Below are 12,949 nucleotides of genomic sequence, written 5' to 3'. Positions count from 1 at the left end.
AAGGCGATAAAAAAAAACCTGAGTCCACTTCAGACCATGTCCTGTGCAAAAACAGCTGGACCTGGACTGCTCAAACCTGGATTAAATTATAATTTAGATAGTAAAGAACACATTAAACACAGTTTCGGATTTGTGAAACCTTCCTCTGATTTGTGAAAATGTGAAATAGGTTGATTTTTATTGCATTTTACGCACTGAGTCCACCTTAGACCAGGTCCTGTGCAAAAACCGCTGTACCTGGACTGCTCAAACCTGGATTAAATTATAATTTAGATAGTAAAGAACACATTAAACACAGTTTCGGATTTGTGAAACCTTCCTCTGATTCGTGAAATAGGTTGATTTTTATCGCATTTTACGCACTGAGTCCACCTCTGACCAGGTCCTGTTCATGTAATTTGGGTGGAATTGTATTTTTTTATTCCTTAACATTTTTATCTTTTATACTGGATTTTACTATTGTATGTGTTCACACAGGTACGAGCCGGTGGCCCTAACCTGGGTGTGCAAAATCACTTTGTTGCATTCCACATACTTGGCCCAGACAAAAGCTGGCACTTTTACGATGGACTTTAGGAATCCAAGAAGGCTAGACGAGGCGACATCAAAATCTCAAAATACAAAATAAACTGAGAAACAGATGTCAGATTGGATACATAGTTATGGTCACGGTTAGCATGTATCTCTGACATAAGTTTAGTTTTTTTGTTCAATATTTCTTGGTTTGTTTTCTGATTTACTTTAAAGTTCCTGTTTTGGTGTTTTGATGTAAGTTGTCCTTCCCTTGTCCCTATTGTCCTTAAAGTGCATAAAATGCGATAAAAATATATTATTTCACACAGCAGTTTTTGAACAGGACCTGGTCTAAGGTGGACTCAGTGCGTAAAATGCGATAAAAATCAACCTATTTCACATTTTCACAAATCAGAGGAAGTTTTCACAAACCAGAAACTGTGTTTATTGTGTTCTTTACTATCTAAATTATAATTTAATCCAGGTTTGAGCAGTCCAGGTACAGCGGTTTTTGAACAGGACCTGGTCTAAGGTGGACTCAGTGTGTAAAATGCAATAAAAATCAACCTATTTCACATTTTCACAAATCAGAAGAAGGTTTCACAAATCAGAAACTGTGTTTAATGTGTTCTTTACTATCTAAAATATAATTTAATCCAGGTTTGAGCAGTCCAGGTACAGCGGTTTTTGAACAGGACCTGGTCTAAGGTGGACTCAGTGCGTAAAATGCGATAAAAATCAACCTATTTCACATTTTCACAAATCAGAGGAAGGTTTCACAAATCAGAAACTGTGTTTAATGTGTTCTTTACTATCTAAATTATAATTTCATCCAGGTTTGAGCAGTCCAGGTCCAGCGGTTTTTGCACAGGACCTGGTCTGAAGTGGACTCAGGTTTATTTTTATCGCCTTTTTCTCACTATTTCACATTTTCACAAATCAGAGGAAGGTTTCACAAATCAGAATCTGTGTTTAATGTGTTCTTTACTATCTAAATTATAATTTAATCCAGGTTTGAGCAGTCCAGGTCCAGCGGTTTTTTAACAGGACCCGGTTTTAGGTGATCTTAGTGCAAAAAATACAGCGGAATGTTCCTTTAGTGCCCTTGCGAATCGGAAGCTGTGAATCGGAAGCCAACTTCAGCGTCGTCATTGTTCTCCTGTGTTAGCATGCTAGCTAGCTCAATGCTAGCGGGGTATCCAGCTCTTCTCATGACTTTTGTGGATTAAACAAAGTACATTTTTTACCACAGTGTCAGGATCGGTCATGTAAACCTGGGAATAATTGCCCGTGGATTGTCACTATGGTTAATCAAATAGTTTTTTAAGAAGTACATTCATGTATATATAAGGTTTTTCAATATTTCCTTAGGGATTACACAGATGGATTGAACAACAAAGCAACATATTGCTGCAAGAAAGTGACACCTTTCCTAGTTTGGGATCAAGTTAATCCCTATTTAAAATAAATAAATAAAAGAAACACAATTTTTATTTGAAGTACCAGAGCAAATTTCCCACAGGTGGGATCAATAAAGTTTTTCTGATTCTGAACTGTATTCCAAAATAATTTTCTCAACCTTAAAGATTGCAGGTTAACACAGGAAGTTACCTTTCACAATATGCAGCTACTGAGTAGCAATTAAGGTGTGTGTGTGTGTGTGTGTGTGTATATATATATATATAAATATATACACACACACACTCATTTTAACTGTCTTAAATACATTTTTCTTTGTGTGCAGGATGCTGTGGATATTGGACGACAGACTAACTTAAACCAGGCAGAGCAGGAAACTGTTGGAGTTGTTGTTCCCTCTGTGGCTTGTCCTCTCTCCTCTCAGACCTGTCACTATTGTTCAACCCTTGGACATCAGAAAACCATGGCCAAGACATTAACATTTATGTACTGATCTATGCATGTCATCACAGCAGGATGTAACAAAAACTAACAATGTGAACAGATCTCATCTGCCTTACAAAATACTGCCCCCCTTAAGAAAATAAATGGCTAATAATCACCACTGGTATTTTGTAAAGCTTCATTTTTTAATGTTTGACCATTGAATGTGTTTTGTACAAAAGACTGATGGTTTTGCAAATATCTTTGAAACACAGAGTCAAGTGCATTAGATTCTGTGAAATTCTGAACCACAATTCAGAGAAATTAAAATAACTGTTTTTAAAACTCCTTAAAAGACTTGAGGTGGAAAAGTCACTGTTTTCGTACAGGCACTAAGAAATGGGAAGCAGACAGTGTGGTCAAAATGGACAACTATTTTAAAGGCTTCTCTTTCAGTTGACAGGAGATGTCTGTGAGCCTGCTGGACAGCCTTTGCATCACACTGGGACGTCTTTGGGGCCTGCATCTGGAAAGAAACAAAAACAGCAAAGTTAATTAACCAAAAAAAGAAGAGAAAAATTAAGATTACATTTTTTTTCATTACCTTAAAGAAGATGTAGACATCCACGTCGTAGCTGCCTCAGTATTCCTGCCTTTTTTGTTATGGTATGCATAACAACGGCCCTTATAGAAAACAACAAACATTCAGCAATAGTCAATTTTAAAACCACCACCCAATTAAATATACTAATAATTCTATTGATGTCTAATACTGGAATAATTTTAAGTGGAATAAAACACGTTTTTGCTGGTCTGCTACAATTTACTCTGCTCTGGTTCACTCGAATACCGGACTTCTGCCAGTCTGCATAGTGCAGACGCATACATTTTGAATAATATGGCACAGCAATATTGTTTCTCTGTTCAATAATTCCCCCTGTCTGTAAACCCTGAAAAATATTGAGAAACCTTATAGGTTATAACATATTTGATTAACCATAGTGACAATTCACGGACAATTATTCCCAGGTTTACATGACCGATCCTGACACTGTGGTAAAAAATGTACTTTGTTTAATCCACAAAAGTCATGAGAAGAGCTGGATACCCCGCTAGCATTGAGCTAGCTAGCATGCTAACACGGGAGAACAATGGTGGTAGTTTTTCATGCAACATCTAACTTTCTAACATCTTTTTTCACTAGCAGCTACTGGTGGAGCTCCTCATCTGAATGTGCTGGCGTCCTCTGGTTAAATAAAGTACAATTTTGATCTTTTAATATAGTAAAAGATATGAAAAACATGAGAAACTTACCGGCACATTCTAAACTGGTCTGTTGACGTAAGACTCGGTCTTATTCGGTAGCCAATGAGCTTCTGGATATCAGGGATGTCCAGCCTCCCCTCCCCTTGACTGACATGTCGCTGTTTTTACGTGTCGACAGGTTTTAGAATCAAAACCGCAAAAAATAAAAGCGCAACTCAAAAAATAAAAGCGCAACTCAAAAAGACAGTTTCAAAATAAAACTGCAACTCAAAAACAGGATTTCAGAATGGCGAGAAAACAAATCGGCAGCTGAGAAATAGGATTGTGCTTTGGGGAAAGGCCTTTGGTTGCAAATTGTGGGTTTTGGTTCTCAATTTATGCATTTTGATTCGCAGATTTGGGGTTTTGATGCGCGGTTTTACTGTTTTGATGCGCAATACTTTAGGCTCTATTTTGACACCATATTATGGTGTCAAAATAGAGCCTAAAGTATTGCGCATCAAAACAGTAAAACCGCGCATCAAAACCCCAAATCTGCGAATCAAAATGCATAAATTGAGAACCAAAACCCACAATTTGCAACCAAAAGCCTTTCCCCAAAGCACAATCCTATTTCTCAGCTGCCGATTTGTTTTCTCGCCATTCTGAAATCCTGTTTTTGAGTTGCAGTTTTATTTTGAAACTGTCTTTTTGAGTTGCGCTTTTATTTTTTGAGTTGTGCTTTTATTTTTTGCGGTTTTGATTCTAAAACCTGTCGACACGTAAAAACAGCGACATGTCAGTCAAGGGGAGGGGAGGCGGGACATCCCTGATATCCAGAAGCTCATTGGCTACCGAATAAGACCGAGTCTTACGTCAACAGACCAGTTTAGAATGTGCCGGTAAGTTTCTCATGTTTTTCATATCTTTTACTATATTAAAATATCAAAATTGTACTTTATTTAACCAGAGGACGCCAGCACATTCAGATGAGGAGCTCCACCAGTAGCTGCTAGTGAAAAAAGATTTTAGAAAGTTAGATGTTGCATGACAAACTATCAGCATTGTTCTCCTGTGTTAGCATGCTAGCTAGCTCAATGCTAGCGGGGTATCCAGCTCTTCTCATGACTTTTGTGGATTAAACAAAGTACATTTTTTACCACAGTGTCAGGATCAGTCATGTCAACCTGGGAATAATTGCCCGTGGATTGTCACTATGGTTAATCAAATAGTTTTTTAAGAAGTACATTCATGTATATATAAGGTTTTTCAATATTTCCTTAGGGATTACACAGATGGATTGAACAACAAAGCAACATATTGCTGCAAGAAAGTGACACCTTTCCTAGTTTGGGATCAAGTTAATCCCTATTTAAAATAAATAAATAAAAGAAACAATTTTTATTTGAAGTACCAGAGCAAATTTCCCACAGGTGGGATCAATAAAGTTTTTCTGATTCTGAACTGTATTCCAAAATAATTTTCTCAACCTTAAAGATTGCAGGTTAACACAGGAAGTTACCTTTCACAATATGCAGCTACTGAGTAGCAATTAAGGTGTGTGTGTGTGTGTATATATATATAAATATATATACACACACACACTCATTTTAACTGTCTTAAATACATTTTTCTTTGTGTGCAGGATGCTGTGGACATTGGACGACAGACTGACTTAAACCAGGCAGAGCAGGAAACTGTTGGAGTTGTTGTTCCCTCTGTGGCTTGTCCTCTCTCCTCTCAGACCTGTTCAACCCTTGTGGGACATCAGAAAACCATGGCCAAGACATTAACATTTATGTACTGATCTATGCATGTCATCACAGCAGGATGTAACAAAAACTAACAATGTGAACAGATCTCATCTGCCTTACAAAATACTGCCCCCCTTAAGAAAATAAATGGCTAATAATCACCACTGGTATTTTGTAAAGCTTCATTTTTTAATGTTTGACCATTGAATGTGTTTTGTACAAAAGACTGATGGTTTTGCAAAGATCTTTGAAACACAGAGTCAAGTGCATTAGGTTCTGTGAAATTCTGAACCACAATTCAGAGAAATTAAAATAACTGTTTTTAAAACTCCTTAAAAGACTTGAGGTGGAAAAGTCACTGTTTTCGTACAGGCACTAAGAAATGGGAAGCAGACAGTGTGTGGTCAAAATGGACAACTATTTTAAAGGCTTCTCTTTCAGTTGACAGGAGATGTCTGTGAGCCTGCTGGACAGCCTTTGCATCACACTGGGACGTCTTTGGGGCCTGCATCTGGAAAGAAACAAAAACAGCAAAGTTAATTAACCAAAAAAAGAAGAGAAAAATTAAGATTAAATTTTTTTTCATTACCTTAAAGAAGATGTAGACATCCACGTCGTAGCTGCCTCAGTATTCCTGCCTTTTTTGTTATGGTATGCATAACAACGGCCCTTATAGAAAACAACAGACATACAGCAATAGTCAATTTTAAAACCACCACCCAATTAAATATACTAATAATTCTATTGATGTCTAATACTGGAATAATTTTAAGTGGAATAAAACACGTTTTTGCTGGTCTGCTACAATTTACTCTGCTCTGGTTCACTCGAATACCGGACTTCTGCCAGTCTGCATAGTGCAGACGCATACATTTTGAATAATATGGCACAGCAATATTGTTTCTCTGTTCAATAATTCCCTCTGTCTGTAAACCCTGAAAAATATTGAGAAACCTTATAGGTTATAACATATTTGATTAACCCTAGTGACAATTCACGGACAATTATTCCCAGGTTTACATGACCGATCCTGACACTGTGGTAAAAAATGTACTTTGTTTAATCCACAAAAGTCATGAGAAGAGCTGGATACCCCGCTAGCATTGAGCTAGCTAGCATGCTAACACAGGAGAACAATGGTGGTAGTTTTTCATGCAACATCTAACTTTCTAACATCTTTTTTCACTAGCAGCTACTGGGGGAGCTCCTCATCTGAATGTGCTGGCGTCCTCTGGTTAAATAAAGTACAATTTTGATCTTTTAATATAGTAAAAGATATGAAAAACATCAGAAACTTACCGGCACATTCTAAACTGGTCTGTTGACGTAAGACTCGGTCTTATTCGGTAGCCAATGAGCTTCTGGATATCAGGGATGTCCCGCCTCCCCTCCCCTTGACTGACATGTCGCTGTTTTTACGTGTCGACAGGTTTTAGAATCAAAACCGCAAAAAATAAAAGCGCAACTCAAAAAATAAAAGCGCAACTCAAAAAGACAGTTTCAAAATAAAACCGCAACTCAAAAACAGGATTTCAGAATGGCGAGAAAACAAATCGGCAGCTGAGAAATAGGATTGTGCTTTGGGGAAAGGCTTTTGGTTGCAAATTGTGGGTTTTGGTTCTCAATTTATGCATTTTGATTCGCAGATTTGGGGTTTTGATGCGCGGTTTTACTGTTTTGATGCGCAATACTTTAGGCTCTATTTTGACACCATATTGCTTCAGCTGCCGACACTTAACGCTTGTATTTTGACACATAAGACTGTCAAGAAGGTCTTCATCCTGTTTCCTCTTCACACTTATGGTGCAAAAAAAAAAAAAAGATGAAATAACTCAGAGTGAAACAACGTAAAACAGGCACATGAAAAGGAATTAGGCAGAACAAACACCCGTGCTCAACCCAATTTCGACAAAAGCAGGCAATGGAGATTATTTCCCACAATTCTTTGCTCCGACACAGCAGACCCGACGCGCACGTGACCGCCGCCCTCTGCTGCAAGATGCTTGCGACCACACCTCTTTGCGGTAGTCTTTGGAACATAAGTCAAAAAACTCGAGAGGGGAGCGCAACTCGCCGGTGGCTGGCTGAATCACACTAACAGGTGATTGGGAGTCTTTTTCTATCTAACAATCAACTCTGGGCCGCAGCTGCGCCTCCCGTCATAGAGACGGAGCCACGTGTGTCAGAGGGAAGGGAAGGGAAGGGGGAGGGGTTGTTACGGGGGAGAAGGGAGGAAGCACCCAGGCGCAGAGAGCGAGACGAGGCAGGAGGTTGCAGGGGAACGGGGGCTTTAATAAACAAAACTAAGGACACAAAACCAAAACCACTGCAGACGGCAGGCTAGAAACTCGAAACACTCGAAACGGGGAGAGCAGACTAACATACTAACTAACATACTATGGACCAGCCCAGGAGGAAGGGAATGACAAGACTTAAAGTCATACAGACAACCGAGACACAGGTGAACACAATCAGGAAGGATGGGGAACCAAAGTAAAACTCACAACAAAAACGAAACAGGAAACCCTATAAAATAAAACAGGAAGTTAAACTCAAAACATGCCAGAACAAAAAGGAAACAAACCACAAGGGCAAAGAAACAGAAACCGTAACAGGGGTGGTGGGCGCAGACCATTTTTTATGGATTGAGTTTTTTTGGAGGATTTCTACTGTTGGTGTTGCACAAATTTAGGGAAATGCCAAATATTTTTGGAGTAATCCCACTGAGTAATTCTATGATTTAGTCTTTAATGTTTTAAAAGACATAAAAATATTAATCACAATAAGTTTTTTTTAGATCTAATCCCTCTGATATGTTTCACAAAGACATACATGACGTCACACATTAAGAAATTATTGCTAAAAATGAAGCAGGAGTCCAGCTCTAAAAAAAATGCTCTAAAAAATGATAAAAGAGCAAAAAAAAAGCCGGAAATATTTGATTTGTAATTTCTTATTAATATTTCCAGGCTTTCTTTGTTTTGTTCTGCAGCATGTTCATATTTGTATAATTTTGACAGAATATATTTCTATGGAGAGCAAAATATTACAAGTTATTTAGGGTTTAAAATAACTTGTGTTCCTGTATTATTCATATTTATGTTAAAAAAGTTCAGTTTTAGTTTATCTTCTTCGGCCCAAAACCTTAAGCGTGTTAGAAGATAGGGAACACAACAGGATGTTGTCAAATTTTGTATGTGTGCGGGGGGGGGGGGGGGGGGGGGGGGCTGTGGGGTTACTCACCCAGGGAGTATGTTAGTGTAGAACCGCCACTGCCACTAGCTCACTAACATTAGCCATAACACTGAATACTCCTGAAAGACTCAGCTTCACTTCTCTCGCGCAACATTGCGACTTTAATCTCGAAACTTTATTTTGACTTTTATTTCGACACAAGTTTTTTCTCGAAACTTTGTGTCGTCATGTTGTCACGTTGGCCATAATTTTTGTACTCACCGTGGCCTTAAAACTCTGTCTTACTTACTAAATGTTGTCTTAACAACTAAATAAAACATGTTCTCTTTCAAAAGCCTACTGTTTCTAAATCTCTAAAACTAAACTCATTAAATAAATAAATAGAAATAAATAAAATCAAAATAATTAGGGACACAGTTAAATTTGATTAAAATCCTGTTGTTCTAAGCTTTAATTTCATGACAGTAAAGTCAAAACGTAAGAATAAATACCCAAACCTACCGGGATAAAAAGCTAAACTCTTAAACTACAAAAAATGAAAAACTAAACTAAAAACATCCCTCTCTAAGCTGTCACTGTGAAAACATTTTGGATGCTGCATACAAAATGGAACCAACTGCACAGACTGCCCCTACACTGTACATCACTTTAGCAAATACAGATGTTTTCTGTGAACCACTGGCTGGTTGGATAGAGTTCTCTCTGAACTGTGTTCTTAAATCTTCCAGTTCTTCCTTAAGGGAGATTATAATTTGATCATTTTCTTTACTCAGTGTTGTTTCCTCTTTAAGATTTTTCATAAGTAATTTTATCTCTCTTCTTCCCTGTTGAAGTTGTTCCCTAATTGATTCATTCAGTGCTCCTTCACTTAGTGCCATAATGCCTCTGTTCTGTATTTGCTCTTCTGATTTTTGTAAAGTTATTATTTGTGTAGTGTACTTGTTTTTCAGTGAAAATCAGAACATGTATAAACTGTCTTTGTTGACAATGTTTCTTGAGTTGGGATGTATGTCAAATGATGTCATCAAAACCAGAGTGAGTGCGTGTGATGTCATCAAAAACAGGAAAAGTATCATGGCCCTTTGCTGTGTGTGTGATGTCATCAATATTTAAAAAAAAAACACCAGAGCCTTGGTTAACTGTACTTCACACTGCAAAGATGGCTCACTTCCAAAATTAGCCAGCAACACCTCACACAAACCCATGACACAGGGGTGCTCACACTTTTATGACATGTCAGCTACTTTTTTTTAAATATTTTTTATTGCTTTTTTAAACAAAGTTTTAAACACACAACACAAACACTGCCAGTGTACCAATGAGAAACACAGCATAAATCCCCACATACAGCAACAACACAGAAGGAATTATCCTAAGAATGCAAAGAAAGGTAAACAATCAACATCAGATGAGAGGCTGGGTTTTCGCCTGGTTAATATGATCCATGAAAGGTCCCCAAGTCTTTGTGTGAATTTATCCTGCCGACCAGTCAATTTGTATCGGATTTCCTCAAGGTACAAACAGCTCGCCATGTCATTTAGCCACTTACAGAAACGAGGGCAGGTAGAAGCTTTCCACTCCTTCAGAATAATCCTTTTGGCTATAACCATTCCAAACATGACTGCTTGTTGAATTGAGTGTGACAGCTTCTGAGATTGCTCTGAACAACCAAATACTGCAATCAGAACATTGGGAGTTATTTGTGCATTGTAACAGAACTAAACAACCTAAATATATTAAACCAAAAATTTGTTAGCTCAGGGCATGAGTAAAATAAATGAGATGAAGAACCTTTACCAGTTTGACAACGATTACAGATTGGTGAAACAGAAGAAAAAATGTGATGCAATCTTGTTTTGGAGTAATGCAAACGGTGGATTACTTTAAACTGTATGAGGTGAAGATGTGCACTAATGGAACACGACTTGATTCCTTTCAAAGCGCTTAGCCACAAATTAGTAGGGACATCCGTCCCAATGTCATCAGCCCATGCCACCTTAATATGAGTAGTTGTTGGTGACCTATGAAACCATCTGACTAAATCTGAAATCAACTTCTTAGATGTCGACGCTTTAATCAAGACTTTAAAAAATTCAGGTTGTGTTGGCAGTTGTTGAAACTGACCGTTTTACAAAGTGCCTGATTTGCAAATACCTAAAAAGATGCCCCGGTGGGAGAGAAAACTTTTTTTGCAGTTGGGTAAAAAGATGCAAAATGATTATTGATGTAGAGATCCTTAATGGATGAGAGGCCCTTTTTATCCCAGCCGGGATTCCTGCCAAAGCTTCCTGATTAGAGTTCTAGACTTAAAGCAGAAAGTCCTGAAGGAGGAGTATGAAGAGTTGTGAAGTTAAGCATCTTTTCTTGTTCTTTCTTTCTGTCTGGTTGGCACAAGCTATATTTAATCTTTCTAATAAAAGCTCATCAGGAGTATTGGAGTCTATCAAGAGGGGCTGTAAATCTATCCTGACACTGTCACTCTGAAGGCCTGTCGGTATTGTGTGCAAGCACATACGCTGGACCAGAGCTGGATCATATTTGAGTCCAGACTCTGACTCTTGAGATGCAAACAGGACTTTCTGTTTTAAGTCTAGAACTCTAATCAGGAAGCTTTGAGCAGTCTCCTTTTGAAGTTGCACCTCTGATGCAAGTTCTTTGTAAAGCTCAGTGGTGCTCTTCTCCTGAAAATGACAACGCAATATGCGTCGTAAAGTAGGAAGAGTCAGCTGGGCCTTTCCCTCCAGATAGCTGCGTAGCTGTAGACCTGGCAGAATAGCTCTTATGCAGGGGTCGGGAACCTTTTTGGCGGAGAGAGCCATAAACGCCACATATTTTTAAATGTAATTTCGAAAGAGCCATACAATAATGTTGTGTCCCTTTCCCACACAGAGGTACGGAGACTTAACATCTTTTAAGGTTCTTTATTCTGGTTACTGCAGACCGTAACCAACGCCGTACAATTAATTCGGCAACTCCTCAGTCTCACCCGCTGAGAGCGCTTCACCCAACTTCTTATTCGCTCACTGCCGCATCAGCCCTCCTATTTCCTTATTCGGCCCATGGCTGAACCCTATTGGTCCAAACTACCTAAGAACAGGCTGAGCGACAGAACTGAGAGCCAATCAGCAGCTCTGCTTGATGCGTTCAATTAACTCCAAAATTTAGAACGCGACCCAACAGCCACCCAGTCCAACTCAGTCCGCAACAATATGTTTAAAACTAAATATACGAGTGAATGTGTGCATTTTATGTAATTTCAACACTTTTCAAGTGTAATAAGTCTGTGGATTCTTTTGAACAACATTGTTATGCTGTTGCTAAATGATGAGTATTTCTTCTGGTGCTGCATGGTTTTGCTGAGGGACTAGTCCGGTTGATACGTGGTGAGTTTTAGCTTCATCCAGCGTGTTTTTTAGTTTTGACATTTCGTGAGCGATTCACCTTGCTGCCCGTGCCCACAAACCCCCCCTTTCTTCCTCACACATCCCGCTGCAACCGCATGCTCTTTCTCAGAGACGGGAGCGCGCAGTTGCAAGGACGACGGTTCGCAGGTTTCAGGCTGTTATAAACTCTGTGAAATAATAGATCATAGTAAACTGATATACGGTGCAGATTTTTTTCTCCAAGCACCGCTACTACTGCGCGCGCCCCCTGGCATCGCATTGCACCCGAGATGGACTGGTCTAATGAAAAAAAGTAGAATTAAAGATTTGTCTGCGAGCCTCACGTGACCATCGAAAGAGCCATATATGGCTCGCGAGCCATAGGTTCCCAACCCCTGCTCTAATGACTGCATCTACAATGTCAAGTTCTGAGTAGCCTCTGCTTAGTCCATTTTGGATTTGATGATTCCTGGTTTTCTCTTTTAGACCAGTGAAAAGCATACCACCAAGGGTTCATGTCAGAGGAAAGTCGCCCACTCACAGCTTTTGTGACCCCCCTGGGGATTGTATGAGTGTATACGTATCCCCTTTGGACTAATGAATGCCCCAGCCGCCTTCCAACGGTGTATGGAAGAATGCTTGGATGGACTCCATGATAACATCTGTATCCCATATCTGGACTAGGGTTGTGCCGATGGACGATATCATCGTCCATCGTGATGGGTGACTGACATCCCGATGGAGAGACCACCATCGTGATGCCACGCCCCCGCCACATTACGAGTCGACCCCATAAGCCGCGGTTACATGTACAAAATATCTTGATGGGATCAATGGTCGGATTAGAATCCAACCGTGTTCATGGGCCCAGAAAAATGTTTTCAGAATATAAAAACGTTCACTAAAGTCACACTTTCCGTCGGAATAAATCATTCGCACATGCGCAGTAGGGTTTGAAAACCAGAAGGATATAGATTCCGCCGAGCGGCTTTTTTTTTCAAACTTTATTGAATGTAA

General features: G+C 39.1%; 3 long non-coding RNA genes across 3 annotated transcripts; 2 read left to right on the top strand and 1 right to left on the bottom strand.

Moving 5' to 3' along the window:
* The first annotated feature begins 1,668 nt into the window (after nucleotides 1-1,668).
* Nucleotides 1,669-2,536, top strand: LOC144994249 (uncharacterized). Its single transcript, XR_013657694.1, has 2 exons — nucleotides 1,669-2,159; nucleotides 2,258-2,536. It is a non-coding gene; the product is annotated as an uncharacterized LOC144994249 (long non-coding RNA).
* A 6-nt stretch (nucleotides 2,537-2,542) lies between these two features.
* On the bottom strand, nucleotides 2,543-6,810 carry LOC144994237 (uncharacterized). The gene is made up of 5 exons (XR_013657669.1): nucleotides 6,654-6,810; nucleotides 5,944-6,023; nucleotides 5,276-5,865; nucleotides 2,960-3,039; nucleotides 2,543-2,881 (listed from the first exon to the last, which is right to left on the bottom strand). It is a non-coding gene; the product is annotated as an uncharacterized LOC144994237 (long non-coding RNA).
* Nucleotides 4,082-5,518, top strand: LOC144994243 (uncharacterized). The gene is made up of 2 exons (XR_013657686.1): nucleotides 4,082-5,157; nucleotides 5,246-5,518. It is a non-coding gene; the product is annotated as an uncharacterized LOC144994243 (long non-coding RNA).
* Nucleotides 6,811-12,949: the final 6,139 nt, after the last annotated feature.

This window comes from Oryzias latipes, chromosome 8 (genome assembly GCF_053564925.1).
Source record: "Oryzias latipes strain Hd-rR chromosome 8, Olatipes_Hd-rR_3.1".
In the NCBI taxonomy this organism is placed as follows: Eukaryota; Metazoa; Chordata; class Actinopteri; order Beloniformes; family Adrianichthyidae; genus Oryzias; species Oryzias latipes.
This window is presented reverse-complemented; position numbering and strand designations above follow the sequence as displayed.